This window comes from Salminus brasiliensis, chromosome 1, assembly GCF_030463535.1.
Source record: "Salminus brasiliensis chromosome 1, fSalBra1.hap2, whole genome shotgun sequence".
In the NCBI taxonomy this organism is placed as follows: domain Eukaryota; kingdom Metazoa; phylum Chordata; class Actinopteri; order Characiformes; family Bryconidae; genus Salminus; species Salminus brasiliensis.
The window spans coordinates 77717627-77742895 of NC_132878.1; the positions used below are offsets into that span (position 1 = coordinate 77717627).

The 25269-nt window shown below is 40.0% G+C and overlaps 1 protein-coding gene across 1 annotated transcript in view; it reads left to right on the top strand.

The window, feature by feature from the left end:
• Positions 1-25269, top strand: part of ctnnd2a (catenin (cadherin-associated protein), delta 2a) — a 452693-nt gene that overhangs the window by 45998 nt on the left and 381426 nt on the right. The gene's annotated exons all lie outside the window — the stretch shown is intronic.

The following is a 25269-nucleotide window of genomic DNA, read 5'->3' on the forward strand; positions in this document are numbered from 1 at the left end:
ACCTGGATTATCTGTTCATAACAATATCAGTCTTTTAAAAAACCCTAAGCCCTAAATTGAATTTTTTATTATTTAAAAAAGCACTTGACTTTAGATGGCCATCTAAACATAACCATGCTCAGTCTGCTCAAACAAACTATGGAAGGCGTGTAGCCGCTCCAATATAATATTCAAATTATGAGTATCGGCCCCTACAGATCTGGTATTTAAAGTGAGCCATTTTAAAATTTGATGCACTTGATTTAAAATGACCGTTTAAATGCACTGTGCTAAGACTGACTCAATCTGATCAAATTTATTAACAAAACAAAACACTGACCTTTAAAAGGGCATATTTTAAAATTGATGCTTTACTTAAAATGAGCTTCTAAAAGTAGGCTATCATGCTCAAACACTCCAGCTAAAATCACATCACAGAGTGTGAGTGTGTGCTGTTTCAGCCTAGATTTGTTTATAAAATTGGATCACATACATTTTTTCTCAGATCAGAAAGAGCTTATTAATGTTGTTTACAGTCATAAATAACAAGCAAAAATAGGTGATACGTGAGTTAAAATCTTCAGGCTTTATGCTTTCTGTTACACTATAAGCAGTTCTGCATAATCTCGGGCTAGATGTGGTACAGAATAATTCTTGTTTTCTCTGATATCCAGTCCCACTTGTAACAGCATGGCGCTGATACAGGATTTCAGAAAAATACTCATCAATTCAATATTAGGTATAATGTTATGGCATTGTTATGTAAGAATTTGTATTTTTTATTCTGTTTATTCTGTATATTTTATATTACAGCATTTTACAGGAATATGACTCAGCTTTGGTTACGCAGCTTTATACAAATCTAGCAAGAGATCTTTTTCACGCTCCACCAAAGTTACATAGTACAGAGCCCAAAGCGGGAGTGATAGAGATGCTGTTCTCCCTATTGCAAATCAGTGTACCAACAACATGATTATGAAGCTGTTCATGTGGCTTTAAGATGCATTAAAATGGAGTAAAATGGTTGAAGTGATGTAGCATATGCGGAAGCATGTAACTGGCAGTACGCTGTGTACCAATCACAGTTATTACGTCCAATCACAGTCAGGGGAATGTCTCAGAACAAATGATGTCGTGATTAGGACCTGTCGCAGTCAGGGGAGTCTCAGAACAAACGGCGTGGTGATTAGGACCAATCACAGTCAGGGGAGGTCTCAGAAGAAATGACACAGTGATTAGGACCAATCATGATCACTGGTAGGTCTCATAGCTAACAACAAAGTGATTAAGAGATCTGATCAGTGGAATCTACAACATCGCAGCATTTTCACCTACAAAACGTTTGAAATGCTCAGAAACGTTGTTTTTATCTGAAGTGTGCTGCGGTTTAAGCAGTTCAGTTCCTAGCAGAGGTGGTTTAAAGGCAGACAGGATTTTGCTGGGTTTGTTTTCAGAGCACAGTGTGCGAAAGTTCGTTTTGCGACAGAAGGAAAGATAAAGGCTTCTGTGCCAAAGCTGCTAATGAACCATTAAATATGAGGTGACAACAATAAGCTATTGTGCTGATACACTGGCAGTTTCTTCATTTCTGCCTGATTACGAGTAACCTGTATTTTACCAAATGATGACTTTTATGCGCAGTTATTAAATACTGCCCATTACCACAACCCCCCCTCCCCACCTCCATTCTAAAAGAGCCTACGTGAGCGTGCGGCTGACTGCTCGCATCCATCACAACACTGGCCGTTAGTTTTATTAAGACACAAAGGGCTCCCTGCACTGCCGCGCCAGGTACGGCGCTCCCAGAGATATATATTAGCCGCTTTCTGAGTGTTGACGGCTGAGTGTGCAGCTTTAATAAGGGGAAGAGCATTAAAAACACAGACAGCTGATGCTGCAGCATCTGTGTAAAACTGGTGCTGTGGCTTCTCCCTGAGTTTGATTAATGCGCCTGTGCATGTCTGCCTAAATCTCCCAGTGAAGAGATTTGAAAGCAACATCAGCTTCACCGCTGAGATGGCTTTGTATTAGGACCCGCCCCACATATCGGTTGGCCACTAATATCACTGATGTTTATGATGCCATTGATTTTGCATTGTAACTAGTAAACACTTATAATGTATTGAGTGTGTTTTGCTATGTGATTTAAGACATTTGAAAGGTCAGAACTGTCAGTTATGTCCTTCAGCACAGTGCTGTATATTATCTTCTAACATTTCTTGTATTTACACTAATTTTTACCTAATTTTCCCTCATTTTAGTCCACCCCTCCAAGTTTAGTCACACCACCACACACTACGAATCCATCCTTAAACTAGGGTAGATAAGCTTTCCAACAGCATACCAAGTGTCATACAGCCCTGTGACATCTGCAAAGTCATCTGGATTGCCTTCCCATTAGATCACAGTGTTTACAGATTTACTTGTTGAGAGCAATGTCATATTTCCCTAGTCTAGCCACAGGGAAGGCTGTGTTGTTACCCACTACCCTACAAACAGACCAGACAGCAAAAATTCTGGGGCCATTGCTTTTTGTTGTTTCGCTGTTTCGCTGTTGTTGTACTTGCTTGGTAGCTGAACAAAGGATTAAATACACCATCTAGTGCTTCCAATCAAATCAGGGATTTAGCTCTATAGCACAAAGGTCTTCAAATCTGGATTTTGTTCTCACTAAAAGTTAATGGTAGAGATAGAAGGTTGCAAAGGTGCCTGCAGAGTGAGTTTAGCGGAGCCAGTCTGGCAGTTTTACCGTATCTGACTCAAACACACATATTTGTAGAAAGTGTAAAAGTAACTGTATCTCATGGGTGAAGCAGAGTAACGACTTTTAACACCACTAACCAGAAACCCCTTTTGAGAGTACATTGCTCAATCCAGTACAGCATTACAAAGGCCCCGTCTGATGATGCTTTATCGACTGCAAATGTTAATGTGGCATCCAGCCTCGCTCTCGATTGGTATTGGCGATGGGTATTGGAAAGATGCTCTGCGATCGGTTTTGGCCCCCAAAAACACTGATTGTTTCATCTGTAGTTAAGGGACCAATTAATGAAATTGATTTGCCATTCAGTGTCACATTTACCAAGAATTACAAAGTCCAGGATGGGAAACTGGATCTGATGCCCAGATTTTCTTTTTTAGAGACTTCAAAAAATTGTGATTGACGAAACAGTGTGTGTGTGTGTTTTTTTTTTTTTTTTTTTTTGGGGGGGGGGGGGGGGGGGTGTTGAATGTGATTCCAGTGAATGTGATTTATGTGATTTTTTCAGTTTTTTTTTTTTTTTTTATTTCTTGGGTCAAATGAATTTTCATATTATTTTCATCTACTGTTGAAATTAGTCCAGTCAGCCACTTTAGGGCCATTAGGCCACTTTTAGGTTATTATGAAACGGGATTAATTATGTTTAGCTGGATTTGTTGATATGTGGGAAAGTTAATTATTGGTGGTTGGAGTGTTGTGGGTTTTTTTCCCTTCAAACTTAAAATAACAAATGACAATCAGAGTGATCGTAGTTCTGCACGGGGGAGTGGTGTATGTAATATTTTACATTCAACATTCCTTAGAATTATGAGGTAATACAGTTTGTCTTCTTTAATATGTAGAGAAGACCTCTGTGATGTTTGTCCTTTATCTAACTTAAGTCTTCTCCTTGGTGCTGTATGTTAGTCTATGTCTTACCCTTGGTTTCACCTTCGTTTGGCTGTAGACACACAGTGTATGGGTCAGGCTTAATGGAAAACCTGTTGCATTTGATCTCTGATTTTCCTTCTACTAATGGTGAGAATACAGAAGCAAATCAAATGACTTTTTTTTCGTAACCTTTCTTTTTCCTAACAAAGAAGCAGGAAATTGGGACCTTGCAGTGCATTGATAATACACATTCTGGCTTTGTCAAATGGAATTCAGGTACAATTTGATTCATTTTTAGCATTGTGGTGAAAATAATGGCCGCCTTTGATCACGTGAGCCAGCTCGTTATTATTGTAACCTTGTTTTCCATTACAAGGATGAAAGCATGTTTTTCTAACTCTCAGACACTGACACTCTTATTGCTGTATGTGAGCTTCATTGTAGCTATACCTTTCATATCTGCAGCAGTGAAGTCAGTGGGACAGTGGCTCTTTTGGAAAGCCTTTTATCATGTGCAATAAACTCAGAATAGCCACTCACTCTCAGTTTAGTGTACCTGTTGCCCTATCCTGCAATCAGAAATCCAGGCGGGGCATGGGAATCATGAACAGTTTTGACCATGAAGAAACATGCTCAGGCAAGTGAGACTGGAAGTATTAGAGTTATACAACTTAAGTCGAAATGGCGAATAGGGACAAATAAACCTTGACTCTTCACTCTTTTATGTGAGAGTGTTACCTCAACAACCAAGTAATCTGGTAACAGTGGTTTAGAAGGTGATTATTTGACTTTAAATTTAGTTTGAACTGTCTTAGTTTTTCATGTGGGGGTAAAGTAGTCATTACTAGTTTCTCTGTGATTTAAGTGTCAATCTGTCAAGTATGTTATTTTCAGACTACACACTCACATCAGTAAGACATTGTCCTACTTTTACCAACTAGATTAGAAATGTACTTATTTCCTTCTGTGGTTCAGATTGGGTTAAGAACTAGCTTTTTGTTAGCTGTACATTTCCAAACTGATCATTTCATGGCACTAATCCAGATGGGAACTCCACCAATAATAAAGATTTTTGCACGATTATAGGTTGAGATGTTTTTCAGAATTGGTTACAGTGGTGATAATAATCAGACGTCTGAAACAATTATTGCCTTTAAAAGCTACTTCACAGAAAGTTATTACAGGAACAAATAATATGAATATAAATATGTCTGATTCATTAACACTTTTGCAGTAGTTTAAAGAAGCTAATATTTTGGTGTAACACATATACATCATATGAAGTCATGGTGGTAAGGTACATGTAGAATGTTCTACAGCTACACAGTGTGCACCCAAATATGTTTTTTTACTTTTTGCACATTTACCACTGTATGCCATAGTACACTATTACATTGCTCACATTGCTGACACAGATGTGCAAGTGCACACATAGCTTGTCTAGTTCCTGTAGTGAATTATTGCTAGTAGAATAGGCCTCTCTGGAGTAGATAAACATGAACCCATTGGCAGTATGCCTAATGCCAGGTGTGGGCTAGAGGGTTATTCACTGCAGCATCGAGCTGTGAAGCAGTGGATCTGTTCTCCGGAATGATGGGGCTCCAGCCAATACTTTTGAGATACGTTAGGGAAGTGAGGATGAGGTGGAGTGGTGACCATGCAACATCCTGACTACAGTAACACCAGCGGGTTAACCAGCGACCTAACTGATCCTCACAGCAATGCTTGAACATCTAGTAGCTTTCCATGGCCAATAGAGATAGTTACTCCAACAAAAGCAGGATAAATGTGTTTTTAAAGAAACAATGAATGAACTCCCCCTATCACTAGCAATGCTCACAGCTTTAAAAGGTTAAAGACTAGCACATGTCTGCTCTGATGCATGTAAAGCCAGTCACCAACTGTTTTCAAACTATCAAAAGAGACAAAATGCAGCATTGATGCAGCATTGCTAGGTAGCAAGTGCGCTTGAACGAAAGCTCTGAACACAACAGCTAACAGACACCTCTGCTGACCAACGTCACACTAAGAATCAAGAATCAACCCGCCTCTGAGAGATCAAGGCCAATTGTGCTCTCTCAGACTCAGACCTGGGATTCTTATGAGTGATCCTTAGATCATAGTGGCAGCGCCTTAGTCTGCTGGACCGCTCAGAGCTCCCACTGGTCTTTGTAGAGAGTAAATAAAGTGACTGTATGACTAGACATCTTGACTCCTGGTTTATATCACCTCCACTGTGAGGAAATCTGTCACTTCCACGTTCCTCTACAATCAACCATTTCACAACAATCCCACTTTGAATGACATTGTTTACATCTCAATGTTCTTAAAGAATGTTGTGTAAATTACCTTTAAAACTGCAGGTAAATACTTCTTCCAGGATTATTTTTGGTGTGATGCAATGTGTTTATCCACGCATTCTTGTCCTGCATGGATTAGTCAAAAACATTACATTACCCCACTTCTCCATATAAAACTCTCTCTCCTCTCCAAAATAGTGCTTTACTCTGTCAAAGGTTTGGAGACACCTAACTTTTCAAAATGATTTAATACAGATGAAAAAAAGGAGGCTGTCCTTCTTGTGAAAAAAATACTTGCTGAATCCAAAGTTTGAAAAGTAGAAAGTAAAAAAAAAATAGAAAAGTAGAACGACCCAACTTATATAATTTACCCAGTATGCATTAGCCTCACAGAAAAAAAAAGCACAGAAATGGTTCGGCACACTGTCTTCTTTACTCTGAGGAAGGCTCTGCGCTGAAACATCCTTTGCATTGTTTTGTGAGATTCATAAATAGAATATTTTGAGTCTGTCTGGGCTCTTTCGACTTTTTAGTATAAATGAGCGTTTTATTCTTTGTCAGTTTGCAATTTCTAAACATATTATAGACTAACCAGGTTTATTTTGAGGAGAACAATATCACTCATGTCAACATTTCTGGCAGTATCTATGACAATGATAACTTGAGAATAGAGCCGAATCTTGCATGATTGACTTCTTTTTTGTGATATCAGCACTCAAACCTTCTATTGGCCACAATGTTTCAGAAGACCCATGTGCTTTTAACAGCAGTGTGGACAAGAAAACAGATAAACCATCATTTGCACAGAACTTGTTCTTCATACCAAGGAAACTACTTTGCTTAAGATGAAGCTAAAATGACAAATTTCAGAAACAGGCAAAGAGCTCCCTCTTTCAAGTGCACTGGACTTTTCGGTCCAAGCAGGACTGTCATTTAAAAACTGGAACTACAGTATTGGTTAGAATTCTTGGTGTGTTGCATGGCTCACTGGGAAAATCATGGTGCAGTCCCTCAGGTATACCTTGCAGGGCGGGGAATAGAGAACCTGCCATGATGGTACTCTAGAAGCCTTGATAGATAGAGAATACAGAGTCCCGAATCACACACTCCTACTTTGACCTCCAAATGGCCTCAGCTAAGCCTCTGGAGTGCCATGTGTTGTACTCTTTGGCCGCCTGGGCTGCCTGGTCCTCTATGGCCGCCTAGGTAATAGCATGCCTGTGGGGTAAAGCACAAGAGCCATCATCATAAACGGCGCTATCATTGTAATCAAAGCTGCCATCCAAATGATAATGCGCTTTGGCTATGAAGAGCTGGGGTACTAAACCCCTTCAAGCATTTGTTTGAATATGGAAGCTACAGTGTATGACCGGATTCGAGTTGTTTGTGTTATACGGTCGCTACGTGCTACCCACGAAGGCTCTCAGCGAAGAGTCTCAGTTGTGTGCGATGCCCGCATGCACCGAGCGTGAGGTAGGCAGCCGGGTAGATTTGTGTGCGAATGAAGACAGAGACAGAAAAGGCATAAATATTGATGCGATGCAAATGCCAGGCCTAACTTTCTTGCACGGGTTGCGTGTTTTCTTTGAAGTGTTGTTTTTTTGCTATGCGTTCTGGAGGCTGCACCGCTATACCCTGCTCACGACTCCCCTGTTTTCCAGGCTGACAAATGAAGCCGTCTCATTTTGGATACGCAACGGCACTATCAGGAAACCTTTTCCTGCAATACACAGCCAATGCAAATGAGTGATCTTCAGAACCCTGGCCCAGGGATTAGAGTTGGCTTTAATCCATGCAGAAGACAAGGATATATATCTTTTAGCCCCATAATCTGCGCCATATTCATTACTTACAAACCGTTGTCGATTCATTCGTATGTGTTCCGAAGAAGGCATGGAGGCCAGTCACACAGCAAGTAGGCCGTCCAGCTGCTGCAGATTGTATTGCTCAGTGTACTCACAGGATCCAATATGGCTCAGTGCAAATAAGTTGTGGAGGTGACAAATCAAAGCCCAGAACATCTGACTCACAAACAGGCCACTGTCAGCAGTGAATAATTCAAGTGTTTGCCGGTAGAACAGTCTGCAGCCTGAATCAACGGAAGAGAATTGTGCTGGGAGATTTGTGCCGCAGTACCCAAGTCCATTGTTCGTTTACTTGCGCTTTACGCCAACATAGTAAAACTATATTGTGTGTTCGTGTCACAGAATCTCAGGGACAGGGATTCTGTCATGAAACTCCTCCCTGCCTGTTCCTTCTGTTTCCACCCATTTCATCTTTGTGAACATACTTTACTTAAAAACCAATATATGCACATGTTTATTCAGTATTGTATTTTATCTGCTGATACCCACCACTCTTGCACATTTTTCATTCTTTTTCTTTATTACTGCACTGCTTTTCATCTCTGTTTAGGTTCAAATACGTATATATTTTTATTTTTATTATATATTTTATTCTATTTTAATGTTATTATTGTATTGCATTGCTGTGCTATATTGTGTAACTGCTATATCAATAAAGTATCTATCTATCTATACATCCATCCATCCATCCATCCATCTACATGTGTCCCCCCAAGCTCCACCCTGTGTTGCTAGTCTTATCTGTAGTGTAAATCCATAGGGTTTTCTTGGTCCCTTGCAAAGTTTCGCATGTGTTTTATCACTGCCATCCTGAGTCATGTCAAGTCAAGTCAAGTCAAATTTATTTGTATAGCGCTTTTTACAACTGTTGTCGTCACAAAGCAGCTTTACATAATTAGTACTTAATAAAGGACAAAGACAGAGAAGAAAGAAGAAATAACATGAAGGGTCAAAGATCCCCCGTGAGCAAGCCAACGGCGACAGTGGCAAGGAAAAACTCCCTCAGAGCTGGAGGAAGAAACCTTGGGAGGAACCAAGACTCACAAGGGGGACCCATCCTCCTCTGGCCAGACTATTTAAACATTAATGATAAAAATTACCAAAGCAGATACAACAGAAAGTTGATAGTGGTGATATTAATAGTGTCAGACAGGCACAAGTCCATCTAGGTTTCAGCACGGCCACCAAACAGGCAGCAGCGGCAGGCGGGTGAGCCATGGGTGGTGGCGGGTTGGGGGGGACCCGCTGGCAGGACTGGTAGGTGGCAGCTGGTTAGACGCAGGTAGAGGGGACCTCAGCGGGCAATCTTCCAGGGCTGGGTGGCCATTTACTCGAAGAAGGTAAAGAGAGAAAAGTTAGTTCTAAGAGGAATTTTATGGAGTGCAGAGAATGTTGAGAATCAGCATCTGGGTATGTCTGCGACTCCGGCAGGTGTGATAATTAAGCATAATTAAAAAAAGAGAGCCAGAAGGTAACACGGACACGGGCGTACCCTGAGAACACCAGCATCTATCTGCTCCACCGTCAACAAACCTGAGTGATCGCGTGTAAGCAGCGAGACGACAGCTCCAGCATCTCAGTGTACTACAATTTCCTGGGTCCGCGAACCCCTGGACCTGCAGCCCTTTTCTAAGAAACATTATTTACCAAAAGCTAAACTAAACATATAAGTTTTCAGCTTAGATTTAAAGATTGAGACTGTGTCTGAGTCCCGAACATTATCTGGAAGGTTATTCCAGAGCTGGGGGGCTTTATAAGAAAAGGCTCTTCCCCCTGCTGAGGTTTTCTGAATTTTGGGAACGAGTAAGAGGCCAGCACCCTGAGATCTAAGTAAGATCCTGCAGGTACTCAGGAGCGAGGCCATGTAGGGCCTTATATGTTAATAGAAGAATTTTGTATTCGATACGGAATTTAACTGGGAGCCAATGAAGTGCTGATAGAACTGGACTGATATGGTCAATTTTTTTAGTTTTAGTAAGGACCCTGGCTGCAGCATTTTGCACCAGCTGAAGTTTATTGAGGTTCCTGCTGGAACAACCTGACAGTAGTGCGTTACAATAATCTAGCCTTGAGGTAATAAATGCATGTACTAGCTTTTCTGTGTCTTGTAGTGATAAGGAGTTTCTTAGTTTGGAGATGTTCCTAAGCTGCATAAAGGCTGTTCTACTAATATTAGCTATATGTTGCTCAAATGATAAATCTGAGTCGAATGTGACGCCAAGATTTTTAGCTGCTAAACCAGGAATGATGGAAGAATCAGCCAAGTCTAACATTAAGTCTGATAGGAGAACTTCGGTTTTGTCACTGTTGAGGAGAAGTTAGAAGTTATGTGACATCCAGAGTTTTATATCCTTTACACAGTCCTCCATTTTCTGTAATCTAAATTTATCGTCAGGTTTGGCTGATATATAGAGCTGTGTGTCATCTGCATAGAAATGGAAATTAACGCCATGTCTGCTTATAACTGAGCCCAGTGGTAACATGTATAATGTAAATAATATCGGTCTTAAAATTGAGCCTTGCGGAACTCCAAATCTTACTTCTGCGTAGTTTGAAGATAAATCTTTTATCTTTACAAATTGAAAGTGTCCTGTTAGATTGGAACCATGATAGGGCTGTCCCTGTGATTCCAACCATTTTCTCTAATCTTTCTAGTAATATAGTATGATCTATTGTATCAAAGGCTGCACTAAGGTCTAGTAGGACTAATAAAGATACGTAGCCTTGATCAGAGGCAAGAAGGAGATCATACGTAATCTTCACTAGGGCTGTCTGTGCTGTGATTGAGTCTAAATCCAGACTGGAATTTCTCATACATGTAATTTTTACTCAGGTATAAGCAGAGTTGTTGGGCCACAGCTTTTTCTAATATCTTAGATATGAATGTTAAGTTTGAGATGGGTCTATAATTAGATAATACGCTAGGATCAAGATTTGGTTTCTTGATTAAAGGTTTTATAACTGCTATTTTAAGGGTTTGGGGTACATGCCCAAGGCTAAGGGATGAATTTACAATTGTTAAAAGAGGTCCGATTATAATTGGGAGAATTTCTTTTAGCAATTTAGAGGGAATCGGGTCGAGTGTACATGTTGTACAATTAGCTGAGGATATAATTTTTTCTAGTTCAGGCTGTGGAAGTGGGTAGAAGGCTTCCAGCCTTTGTTCTACAACTAAGTTATGTTCTAAAGCAACTACATCAGGTGACGGCCATGTTTTATTTAATAAGCAGGGTTGGATTTGTTGTCTAATATTTTCTATTTTATTATTAAAATAGTCCATAAAAACATAACTGGTTAAAGAGTCATGTCAGTTAAGCTGATGTGTTCATGTGGTATCAAAGAACAAACCACCTGATTTTGCAATTTTCTGAGCATATTATTGCAGTCTTGTAGTAGTAGTAGTGTTGAATTGTGAACATCACATAAACTTTTGAACTGAGGCCATCTAAAGCTATGCTGGAGCCTGTAGCCACTTAGCATGATGCTTTTGTCAGCTTTATCTGATGTTAAACAGCTTTACCTCATAATCACACAGCTGTCTGAGGTACATCTCAAGATAACTTTTGTACTGATTTTGTCCAGTTTCTGCCTGCTATAAGGGTACACAGCTTTCCCTGCCGAGCACATTCAACAAGTGCAGCTCAACAAAGCTAGTTTAATGTAGTTTAGGTACCGCTTTAATAAAGTCTTCCATGACAACTGACATAAGCCTACACCATCATTCCAATGGACACAGTTCCACTGCTCCACAGCTCAATACTGGGGGGCTTTGGGCCCCTCTAGGCCACAACTGGCCTAGGTTCTTGTTTATCTGATCCAGAGAGTCCCATCCTGCTGGCACTACTTGTGTGTGAGTGTGTATGTGTGTGTGTAAGAAATTGGCAAATGCAGAAATAATAACAGCTGATGCATGAAATAGAATAGTAACCAACTCACAATACAATAGCACCCATCTTGCAGCCACTTGGTAACACTATAACAACCACTGGGAATGATACCATAACAACCACCTAGTAAAATCATAACAACCACATAGCAACACCATAGCAACCATCTTGCAACACTGTAGCAGTCACCTAGAATATCACAGCAACCCTCTTGCAACCACCATTGTTACTATCTTGCAACCACCTAGCAACAACATTGATAACATTTAGCAACTACCTGAAATACTATAGAAACCACCTAACCAAAAGACTCAAGTATACACATAGCATGTGCCTAGCAACTGTCTGTAAGTGGAAACCACTTAAGCTGCGCAACCATTCTGCATTTCCTTCAGAAAATGCACTTGTCTGGTTTATGTGAATGTTTATGTTGGTTTCTGACAGTTGTAATGAGAGTAAATGTCATATATCCTTATGCATGTTTAAAAGCTCAGTTATGCTCCCATTTGGGAATACTAGTGTCTAGTCTTGTGGTTTGCATGAAATCAATAAATAAATGAATAATGTTTTTTTTAAAACTGGCAGTAAATGAGTTTTTACTGTCACTTAGAGCCGTCATCACGGTAATTCAGTCAGCTGTCTCTGGACGCAGGTCTACTTCAGACAGAACAGTCTTTTTAACTCTGACCGGTCACGGCTTCTCTGTGTGTAAGATACATCCTCAGTGTCACATCTGGCTCTTCTTTGGCAACTTTTTCCATCCCGCTGCTGCTATCAGCCTCCTTTGAGAAAGGCCAGGGATACACACAGACGTAAATCTGATCTGACAGTCTTTCTCCTGGTGATGGATTCTCTTCTGGCCTACACGCTTTTAGGTAGAAGGAAGCTTCTGTGTTTGGAATCAATAAAGGCAAGAACCTTAGATTAGGGTCAATAGAGTTTGCTGATTTAAAACCACAGTTTAGAGTCCAGGAACTGGATGTTTTTAAGCCTTTTTCTGTGGACCCCTACACTGCCAGTCTCACATGCTAAACTGGTCACTGTAATGTTTACATGGTTGCAGAAAAAACGACTGATTATAATGACACATTATTTCATTTGTGTTCCATAGCACTGTGCAGCACATGAGTTTTGTTGAAATACATTTTATGCTGATTCAGGTTTTTATGAACTTCAGTCAGCTTTTTTCAAATGCATGAGTTTTAATTAGCTCCTTGTTGACTGCTGCTCTGATTTTGTCAGCATTTTTGTTATGCGCTCAAAAGCTGTGTTCAACATCCAAAGTACAACTTGCTGTAATGCAGCTGTCTTGTTAGTACTTGGTAGCAAAAAAAAAATAAAAATCTCTATCTATCTATCTATCTATATATATATATATATATATATATATATATATATATATATATATATATATAATGTTGTTGTTTTTTCCCCAAAATGCTACCAAGTACTAACAAGACATTAGGGCTGCCATTACGTTCATAAAAAAAACAAACATATATATGTATATATGTTTTTTTTGTATGAACGTAATGGCAGCCCTAATATTACACACCAGCTGCATCATATCTGCCCTGACACTGCATTTACACACACATACACACTATGAGAGAGAGAGAGAGAGAGAGAGAGAGAGAGAGAGTGAGTAAAAGTGAAGTAGCTGGTTTTTCTGGCTCTATGTGGAGAAATGACAACACTGCACATGGAGTGGTCCCGTGTGTGTGAAGAGACCCGAGGGAGCTGAGAGAGCCGTACAGTAATAAAGTCAGCCGAGTGGACCGGAGAGCTTAAACTACCGGTAGACTAGCTCCTCTGCTCCTCTGGCTGCAGAGGTGATCTCAGCGCCTCTCCCCCGTCACCAATAAATCTTTGATCTCAATGGTCCAATTTCATTGCAGTTCTTTATATTTACATTTATGACATTTTGCTGACACTCTTTTCCAGACCAGAGAATCAAACTCCGGTGTACCGTATGTAAGACGGTGTTGTTACTCACTACTGTACATCTGCCGCATTCTTCAGATATGATTCAGTCAGATATGATTCTCTAAGATTTTGATTTGGTGCAGGTTTTACCCTGATTTGATTTAAGTTGGGTTCTTTAAGATTTTGATTTGATGCAGTACAAAATCTCAGATTTTACCATAATAAGATTCCATTGTGATTCTTTAGGATTTTGATTCAGTGCAATATGAAACCTCAGATTTGATCATAATGCGACTTAGTTATGATTCCTATGGTTCAGTTCAGTTAGGAATTTAGATATCAATTCTCTTAATTAATTAATTGTGATTGTTTAAGAAGCTAAATACAGCGAAAACCGGAAGATCTCTTTGTAGTTGTGCAACCTTGACAATAAGAACACTATGCTAAGCTTTTTAGAATGTCTATGTTTGAATAATAGCCTGATGAATTCAACATAAATGATACACAATTAAAAATGATTCAGTTGGGCTTGCACATTCTGTTTAGTGCAGCCTAATTTATCAATACATTTTTACACCTTTTAATAAGTATTTAAGCTGCACTGCTCTAAAATAGGCTTTGTTGGCTTTTGGCCGTATCCTCCAGTTGTATATGTACTGTAATAATGTACTGTAATAAAATTCTATCACCTAACTGGAATACTATATCATTCTTGGCGTATTTTCACAGGGCACAGGCTGCTGTAAAAGTGCTTTTATGGGTGTTTATTCTTTATGGATTTAGAGAATTGTGTTTACAATAACTTCGTTCCACACAGCAGTTTTTGTTAGGAAACTAACCATGCAAGAATCTGAACTTTATTTTGGGGGAAATTTGTGCAAATAGGAATCTTGCCACTAGATGGCAAACATATTAAAGTGGACCTCTGACTTGGGCAGAGCAGCAGGCAGCTCTGGAGGAAGTCCGCATGATAAAACTCAAGCTTTCCTTGTGGTCTATGTGAGAGGAAAATATGTCAAAGCTATCAGTGTGTGTGTGGAAAGAGGGGAATTTATTTATTTTTTTTGGTTGTATTTATATGTAAGTTATATTATAATGTTTCTACTATGTCATCAGATTGATAAAAGGCTGATCTCTTTTGCCTATAAATTGATATGGCTAATTATAAAAAAAGAGTCCATAATATGATCCTGAAGTACACTCACAGTGTTTGTGTAGGTTTATTATTTACAATTTTTAATCAATTTATAATTAAACAGACCGTTTTTGATACTGTCTTTTAAGACTGAAATATGTAAATTGCCTCGATTCTGATTGGCTACCCAATACTGTGACTTCAGGGGGCAGTCTGGGATGAAAAGGTGTGGGCAGTGACACTAGTGTTTGAGTATCCTCCATTTCATGGTCTTGGTGCTTGGGCTGTTCTTGACCATCATTGCTTAAACACGGCTGTCGTGGAGATGAGCCCCCACATTGTTATTGCTTGACTTTGGCACTTGCTAATCACTGTGCAGCACTTCAGGGTAGAGTACTGTAGTCTTCTCAGCTGCCCCAGCTGGTCAAATGAAAAGGTAAGCACTGTCCACTCTCTCACCACACATTGCCTTTCAGTGTATGTGCTCAGAATTTATGAAGGGAAATGCATCACACACAAACATTCACACACTTACAGTGCAGAGCAGGCAAACATGATGGAGGGAGAGGTGTGCAGCCCAGGTGTCTCTAATCTGTGTATCCTTTTGGACTCTAATGAGGCTCCGGTAACCTCGTGCACACACTCCCTTTGGGCATCTCCAGCTAAGAAGCAAAAATTAGTCAGCAGGCTGCAACAATAAATCCTCAGGGACGATGAGAGATTAATTTTAGTGAATAAAGGGATGGAGATGAGGGGACAGGAGACCTGGGGGGGAGGATGCCGGGGAATCCAGGCATGATGGCAAGTTGTTTATGCCGGCTAAAGCCTGTGCTCCTCCTTCCCTGTCCCAGCGTCCTTTGACATCTCTTGGCCAGGAGGTTAATGTATTATGATATTAATCAGAGTTGTAAATGTCAACACTCAATCTGGTATCTATGTGTGTGTGTGTGTTTGTTTGTGTATGCATGTGTTTGTGTGTGCATGAAGAGCAGTTTGTGTGTTTGTGTGTGCATGAAGTCTGCAGGATGTTGAGTTTTAATGGTAACACTGACAGTGCTGCAGTGGGTTCGCACCCACCCACCCCCACACACACAACCACACACACACACATGCATCTATTCATAATATACACTCCTAATACACACATACACACATGTGGCTCAAGTCTTGTTTCCCCGGTGGCATAAGTAAGGCATTTTTTCTTCTAGTATATATAAATATACAGCATACACTGTATGTACACTGTATGTATAGAGCAGTAGTCACCTTGCATGTCATAGGTGCTGGTAGTAAAGTCATGCTCCTGCAGATGGCATTGCACGAGGATGATCGGGCTATTAATACCCCTGGGTGTGCAAGGGGATTCCTAGATTGAGAAGAGGTGGTGCAGTGCAGTGAGTGTCTCGTCGAATGTGTGGAAAATGGGTTGCAAATCAGATGTTAATGAATGGTAAAAAAAAAAAAAGAATGATTGTGAAAAAAGAATGATAGTGAAACTGACGGACAGGGACCTATGACGGGTTTCACGACTTGTAACTAAAATTGGCTTCATTTCTAGGCAAATTTCCCCAGCATTGACCAACCATGGGCTCTTCTAAGCAAATCCTGGAAGCAAACATCACACCATTTGTGATGAAAGTAATAAGCTGCAGATGACGAGCAGGATAATGCTGCACACCTCACAACGGATTACCTCAAGAGGCAGTTTTTGAAGGCAGAGCGTTAAAAGCAGGACAAATGGATCTGAGCCACTAAGGAAAGTGGCTCCAAACTTTCCCTATATTCAGCATTCCTTCATGGCAGTAAAAAAGGGAGCAGCTGTGTGTTCTAATCATGCAGCCAATTGCAAGCAGCTTGTTATTAGCCAGTCTGCAGTTTTCCAGCACCAGATCCATGTGTACCCTGACACTAATGTTGTGCTACATGACTGCGCGTGCTACAGCTGACTCGTTACTGCTCCTGTTTAGCACGTTGAGCTGACGAGAGGAGTCAACGTGTGAAACGAATCCACATGCGTGATGCAGTTAATCATCCATCATTAGATGATAGACCATTTTTCCTGTTGCCCTAGCACCAGCCATCTTTTCCCTACACTTGCTTCTGTCACTGATGTACATGCCACAGACAGTAAAAGCCGTATCAGTAAACTGACAGTTGCTTTTGTGGAAGAGCTGTTCACATTGTGCCCATTAGCTTTGAAGGTTGACTCTCCTCTGAAAGGAACAGAATGGAGTGTACTGTGTGTAAATCAGTGGAGGCGCATTCAAGCCGGTGAGACTGATGGGTGTTTCACACTTGTGAGTGTGAGATTGTTTGGACGCTTGCAGACCGCTGCTGAACAGTAACAGGTATTTGAGGTATTAATTTCTCAGTCTCAGGGATTTTGGTTGGTCTGAAAAGCTGGTTTTCTGTTCGTTCCTGTAGATTTGGCCAGTGTGTTGCTGATTATCAATGAAAGCGTCTGTGTCCTGTAGTTTTTCAGTGTTTTTTTCTTCCCTAAAGCCTGTTTATGACATTTGTGTGGGTTTATGTTCTAAAAGCAGGCATCAATCATTTTCACAATGTTTTTCCAGTCTTTCTTCATCCTTTAAAGTTAGACAGGCTGGTTTTATCCTGTGATTTTAAAGCTTGAGTTAACTCTAACTAAATTCTCTTTTCTACAAACATTTTCACATCCATGCTTTTGTAGCATCTGGTTAAAACAAGTGATTTGTCTTTTTCTGTTTCAAACCTAGCTAGTGGTTAAAATTCGGTTTTGCTGTGTCTGCAACTCATATTATCCATATAATATGTAGCTGTGGGCGGCGACCTTACAAATGTTGATGCTCCTACTGGCCGCCACAATGATGTAGAAAGCTAAAATGCCTCTGATTGGCTGCTTTCTACTCTCACTTCTCATAGGTTGGCGGATGCTGGGGGTGGACATACAAATTTTTTTTTGTTTAGAGCTCCCCCTACAATTGAGGAGTGTAATTCAGTTTTACAACACTGCCGTGAATACAAATCAAACTATGATCACCTCCTTGTGGACGGCTAAGAACGTGCATTTTTTGCAACCTGAGAAATACAGAAGCAGTTAATAAGTCTGATAAGGCAGAGAAATATTGAAGGATTTAACACAAAAATAACTCGAGTTACACAGCATTACACAGTTCTCGCGAAAGTTACCAAAGTTCAGTTCAGTTCAGTTCTGTTAGCAGCGTCACAGTCTGAAATAGCAAAAAACAATGACTTTGTTCTTCCTATTATGAGTCCATGTACAATCAAAATGATTTTGAAGGTATTGAATTTAAGGTGACATTGTCACATATGTCAAAAATGCCACATGCTGCTTTAAGACTGGTCTATGTAAATGAAGTCTAAAAAGGGTGCAATCTGTATTCCACAGTCAAAGATAATAGTGTAGGTAGTCCGGCACCTTCCTCTGGAGGAAATCAGGTTTTTGACGACTGCTGTTGGATCGTCAACATTCAAACAAACACCAGCTTTTTTTCTAATAGTGGTTAGTCCTAAAAGAAAATGATACAACAAAAGCAGAGGAACAAAAATGGGTGAATAAGGTGAAGAACGGATCAGATGGAATGGACAGGGCAAATCTGCTGTAGACTGTTGGTTTTCATGATCTCACAAAAGCAGTGCATTTAAAACATAGTTTCTTTGCACCTTTGTTTTCATATATGGGCTTCATGGAAGCAAATGAAATGTTTTAAAATGTTAACAATGTTAAAAAACGTAGGGTTAATTAGTAAAGCGGATGGTTCTAAATAGATCCATGACAAAGAACAATTTGGATATTAAAAGGGTTTTTCGGATTGGTGGACAACCTTTTTTAAATGGTTTAAAAAGGGTAGAAAGTCAAAAAACCCTTTTTGCTTAGAGTGAACACTAATTGTTTTTATGAAAAACAATTCGATTTTCCATTAAATAGGCAGTCGAGTACATTATCGTCTAAACCAAGCCTGAAAATAGAAACCCTTGATACAAATTAAAAACTGTCATTTAAACGAGTCTTATGACTTAAATAGGCCACTTTCAGAGTGACAAATTGGTCATCTGGGTGTCTCTTTTAGGCCACATTAATTCTGGTTCAAAGAAACGGACTATGATCTAAATCATTCAGGGCCCTTTTGGTGGTACATTAACTACAATGAATTAATGGAAGCATATTTAGCCAATTATTTCATAATTGTCTGAAATGTTCTTGGCACAACATTAGTTTAGAATGCAATCAGAGAATGGAAAACATGCAAAATAGCCCACTCAAATGACGTCGGACCACTGTTCTGCCGATATTTCCCTCATTCATATTTTTAATGTGGGCTTCTGAAGACCCCTTTCTCCATTAAGGAACAGCTCCAGAAGTGAGTCGACAGTGGTCGGGCAGAGCCTCTAATGCTGCTGTAAGATTCTTTCCCCACACAATGAATATTTATGTGTGTGTTTGAGTTGTTGTGTCTATAGAGAGAATAAAACAGTCTCGGCTTTGTGTGCTCCACCCGCGAATGAAGATAAGAGCTTTTTTTGTGACTCTGTGCCTTGCCTTCTTCTGATTAGCATGAGCATAATAGTGCATATACAGATACAAGTAATTTATTTACCTAATTGGTTATTCAGATAAGGCACATAGAGTTTAAAATAAACTGTATATTGAGCATAGAACCAGGATTAAGGATATCACTACCAATTTAGATTTTTTGTGAGCTAAGCGTTTACTATGGTGGTATGGGGGCTTGTGGTGAAAGTTTTGTTGCAATAATGGACATAACTGCAAACACATAAGCTATTAATGATAAAATAAAATAATGTCCATGTGTTTGGGTACTCATCTAACTGCATATGTATTAGAAAGGTTTTTTTTTATACCCAAGTGTCCCTACAGAAGCATCAGATCATAGTTGGGGTGTAAATATCTGTTCCTAGTTGGGGTGGGCAATATGATAATATTTTATATTTTTTCTATAATATTGACATTTTAGTATTATGATAAAATTGGTGGAATGTGTCCATTTTCTCCCAATTTGGTATTACCTATTAACCCACTTTTGAGTACTCTTGAGTGGGTAAGGACTTAACACCAATACATGCAAAACCAGCCATTGCCTCTTTTTGAACTTTAGCCGATGCAGCATCGCCAGGCAGCCGACACGCTTGCAGGAAAGCACAGGATCCACTGCAACAGCTGACAGAGGCCTGTGCCGGCCAAGAGTGAAGAGGGGAGAGAGCACCATCTACCCACCCGGAGAGAGCAAGGCTAGTTGTGCTCTCCCATTGCAAAGAGGCATGGCTCGAGATTCGAACTCACAACCCCAGACCATAGCCGTAGAGCATTTGACCACTGAGCCGCCCAGAGTATGGGATGCACAGTATGGGACAGTATTTGCAGTTGTTTTCAGAATCTGGGGCCACTCATGCATTTTTTTGGTGTGTCAAAATATCGTGATAAATATTGTTTATCATAAAAATGTCTTTCAGTATCGTGATATAATATTTTTACCATATCGTCAAGCCCTGGTTGCTAGTTACGTTGTTTTAATTTTCGAATCCATACGAGCTAATATGTCTCAGGACTACATACGTTTAGTTGATAGACAGTAAGCTAACATTCATATCCACATGTAGTAAAAAACAGTGCTTCAGTATATTCAGGGTTAAAGTGGAAATGGGTAATCTTTATTGGCTAAGTATATTGGCTATATTTTCCACAAATTCATATTGTAGCTGGGTTTTCTCATTCTATATCTAAGTCCAATCCCTTGCACACTCGTGGTCGTGTAGTCCTCATTTGCGTGTGCCCATGAGGACAGTCCCATTTCCCATTTTGGCATTCAAAGGGGTGCTCATAAGTGCTCTCTGTGCACCCTTAGTTCAAAACCTCATTAATGTGGACTCAGCAGCAGCCTCTTAACCAAAGTCAATCAGTGCAGATGAGGTCAGTTATAGCTGTTTGACCAACATGGCGAGGAAGTAGATATTTAGACGGGAGAAAAATGCTGTTTGTTTGTTATTCTGCATTATGCTACCAATCTGAATTGAGCTGCTTGTTTAAAACTCGATTATATACAGATAGCATCATCTTGCTGGGTATGGTTGCATGCGGAGCTTGCACATCACACAAGTCTGTGCCAAATGCAATTTTAATAGTGATGCTTATTCAATAGAATACAGCCCCTGTATGAGGCCATAATGGCAATTAGCAGGGGTTTTATTTGGCTGAATTAAGATGTAAGTAGCATGGTTTTTTGGTGGATGTGGATGTGCATGTACGTTTCACCTTTGATCTCCTCACCAGCAGCAGCACTGGCCTGCCTCTGTGTTGTACTGACCTACATTCGAGCAACTTAAAAGAGTGAATAGCCTTATAATCAGCCAGCCTGTCTCCCTGGCTGTTTAAAGAAGGACAAATTGTCCCATTTTCCTCTCCAAAACAACCCCATCATCCTCTATTTCTCCTGCTCTGTTTGCTTGCTTATGGAGTGCACTGTAATAGCCGCTGTATCGATCAGAGTAGCCTTCCAGAGCATGTCCGCACTGTCTTTGTGTATGTGTGTATGGTTGTAAGAGTTGATAGATTCTTGCAGTGGGGTATACACCTGATGTTGATGCGCTGCGTTGTCATCAACACTCCCATCCTAACAGTGGCCAGTAGGGTGCACAGTTTATCATTTGTTCATTGTTATTGCAATATTGGCCTTGCATATATTAGAAACTATTCACAGATTGAGAAGAGGTAGTGCAGAGCAGTAAATGTCTCGTTCGATGTGTGGCAAATGGGTCGCAAAGCACACCAAACCAAAAGCATTATAATTTTTTACAGATTCAGCCAAGTTTTAGAGTCATCTCCCCAGTTTAGTCATGTTTAATTTAAACCTGCTAGGTCTCCTGCCTGTCACAGTTCTACCAAACTGGCAGGGTGAATACTGGTACATGCTTTTTCCAGAAGGTGTTACACCAGTCATTAATGCAACTTAATTGAGAAACAACAAGATTGGAGAAGAGATATGGAGAATTATCAATTCTGAAATGTCAGTTAGCCCCTTACTATCTTCTTCCTGGCCATGGATAACCAACAAACCTATATTATACATGCTGAAGTAAGTAAATATGCAACATTCCGATATTGTTAGGAAATTAAAGGAGCTAAAAAATCCATAAAAAATCCATATAATTTAATGTGGTCTGAAAATACTCAAGTAGTTTCAGTTATATGTAAATTCTAAATTGAATCGATATGAATTCTTAGATAATATAAATATTGCAGAGTGACAAACCTCTAATTTTTAGGCTTTATCAGTGCATTTTTCACTTAAAACAATTAATATGCAGGACTATCAACCAACTGATGAATGCAACTGACAAATCAGTCCTTCTTCTACTGAAGGATGCTCTTGCCAGCTTTTTTATTCTGTCCTTTATCGTTCCTCCCATAGTTCCCCAGTTGTTTCCCACTTCCTTACAACCAATAGTTGAGCGGACAGCTAAATGCTTCGCCTCTAAGCGTTGATAAAAGCTCTCGTGACTAAGCCTCCTGTCCGGACGGGGGCAATAATGAATGTGGGTCTATGGATCCCAGGAGAGGCCAGATAGCATTCCTTTAGTCTTAACCACAGGCTTCCTTTTTATCAACAGGGTTGTAGGTTTTTTCCCTTCACCACTGATGTTTTAAAATTCCCCCGCATGCTTCCCACACTGATGATATGACAGGCCAAGGAGACATGGCTGGCCTTGTTTCCACACTAATTGGGTTCATTAGGCTTGAAAGAACAGGACTTGGTAGAAAACAGCATTTTTTTGCCCCTGTGGCAGGACATCACCTTTTATGCCATTTGAGCAGAAGTGTGAAATACCCCGGAGCGAAGAGAGGTTACTTATAGGGGAGTGTAGCAGATGAGCTATTAGGGCTGAGAGTGAGGGTTGAGTTGTTCTCATTTACCTCTCTTTTCCCCTCTCGCTCTCTGTGAGTGTGTTCACATTATAAGCCTTAATGCCCAGTTCCAATTTTTGATGCAGTCTGATCTTTCTGTCTTGATGGTTTGGTGAGTGACCCATATCTGTCATTACTGTGAACACACCTCCACCCTGAAACCACCCACATGCATCATTTTATCAAGTTAAAGGATGATTCAGAGATGCAGCCAACACTAGATAATCACTACAGTAGCCAGGTTTCCATCTAGTCATTGAATTAAATCAAATGCCTCAACAAAATAATTAAGGTTTGAGATACATGGAGTGGATTTTCTGAGAAATCTTTAATGGGCAACTTTTTTGGTTTTGGGGCAAAACAGTGGTCATCTTGTGTGTTTAAGGTGATAGTAACTTCAGGCTTTTGCAGATGGCATTGCCCAAAGACGATTAGGCTGTAAATACCTTAGGGGTGGGATTCACAGATTGATAAGAAGTGGTACAGTGCTGTAAATATAAATGTGTGGAAAATGGGTCGCAAATCAGATATTAATAATTCCTGTCCACCATTTTCGTCTTTCGGACACAATTCTGATGCGAAATTCAAGATTCAAGAATTTCTGCCACTGCTGGTAGACCCGTATGACCGCGTGCTTCAATAAACCTGCAAATTCAACTCCTTCCTTCATACTATAATCTTTGGCACCCCCAAATGCAATTATTTATTTTTGCCAATCAGTAACATCTGATTTCAATCCATGTTCCAAACATCCAACAAGACACTCACTGCACTGTACCACTTCTTCTCAATCTATGAATCCTGTTGCATACCCCACAGGTATTTATAGCCTGTGCAATGGCACATGCTTGGGAGACTAAAGTTATTACCACCTTAAACATGCAAGGTAAATCATTTTTTGTCCATGGAGATTATAACTGCACAGAACTAACAAATATAGTGGTTTAGGGAATGTCCATTAATCAGCATCTGACCAAATGGCTCCCGCAACACTGTGGTTAAAACGAAGCCTCACAACTGTATTGAGAATAAAATAGCTGATGCCCGATCCATTAAAGTATGCCTGGGTCTGCCCCGATCCCAATCCAGTTTATCAGATCGGATATCCCTAGTAATTGTATTAATCAATAATTGTAATAAAAAATTATTCTGACAAACAATATAGTTGGTTAACAGTAGACAGTGGATGTTAAGCAGCATAACAGATGACAAATACTTCATAAACTGTAGTAGTGTTTTTTAATAGCTTGTCTCCTTAATACAGAATTCAGTTATGTGAATATTTTCGAATAGCTTCAAAAGTGTCTCAGGTAGAATTTGGATTTGAAACTATTCTGATCATTTGTGTTTGCACACATTTTTCACTTCAAATCTGTGTCATTTTGATGCAATTTGTTTATTTTTTTTTAAAACATTTTAACCCTGTAATGTGAATGCAGCCTTAGAGCTGCAAATGACATCAGGTTGAGTGTTTTCCCCCGTCCCTCTTGGACAGAGATGGCAGCGGTAAGAGCTTTTTCCATCTTGTTGCAAATGAACAGCATCTGGCCTGCGTGTTTTCAGGCACATTTGCGCTACGAATCCATTTGAGTCGGCCACTCTACACGAGTCTCCTGGGATTGGCCAGTGTCAGCTGCGGGCCTGAGCCACAGGGCAGAATCAACACCAAGCTGCACAACAGCCTGCAGTAATGAATACTACATGTAGAAGGGGGTCATTATGAAATGATAAGAAATGCATCATGGACCGTGTCGCATGGTCCATTCACTGTTAAGATGGAGGTTGCGTGAGGGTCAGTTGACAGCAGACGCTGCTATGCCTGTGGCCGCTGTGAGTGTTCCCTGCAGAAGTTGGGCTGCTGTTGCTCCTATCTAGAGCAGTTTACAGTGGCAGGTGAATGTAATGTTAGCAGACCTGTAGTGTTTCCCGGCATTTTTTTTACAGTTCACTTCAGGAAGGGCTTGCTAATTAATTCCTTAGTTATATTGGGATGTGTTGGGAGCTGGAAAACTTGTGTGCACTATGCAACCCAACTACTTTCAGCACTGATGGCTTAACTACTTCCTACTACTTCCAGCACTGATGGGGTTTGGTATTCTGTTAAGTCTGTTAATACAAAAAGGCTTAATACACATTAAAATAGCAAAAAGAATAAAAATATTAATACTAACGGTGTAATGATTTCAATACAATAGAAAAATACAACATGCTGGCTAACATAATAGCTCAAAAAGCATGATCCTAATCATCTTTACATTATAATATTGCTATGTTTTTCTTAGACAATAACAAGTCCTATGAATTTATTTTGTTACCTTTACCAGTATTATGGAAATGCATTGACATCGTATTGACACAAGCCCTGTACTGGGCACAGGAGAATCAGAAAGTCACTTGCTTCTGCCACAATATGGTTCCACTTGCATGTCTAAATGAACCATGGTATCAAATCTAACTAAAATTCTATCTTCTCAGACCCTTAGTCATGCTATTTTCCCACCCAAATATCATAATACTACATTATATATTTTTCCCCCCACCCCACTAGTTCCTTGGTAGGTGGACAAACCTAGGCATGGTGTTTTGGAATAGAACTGTCCAGTCTCATTGGCATTGAAGCCAAAA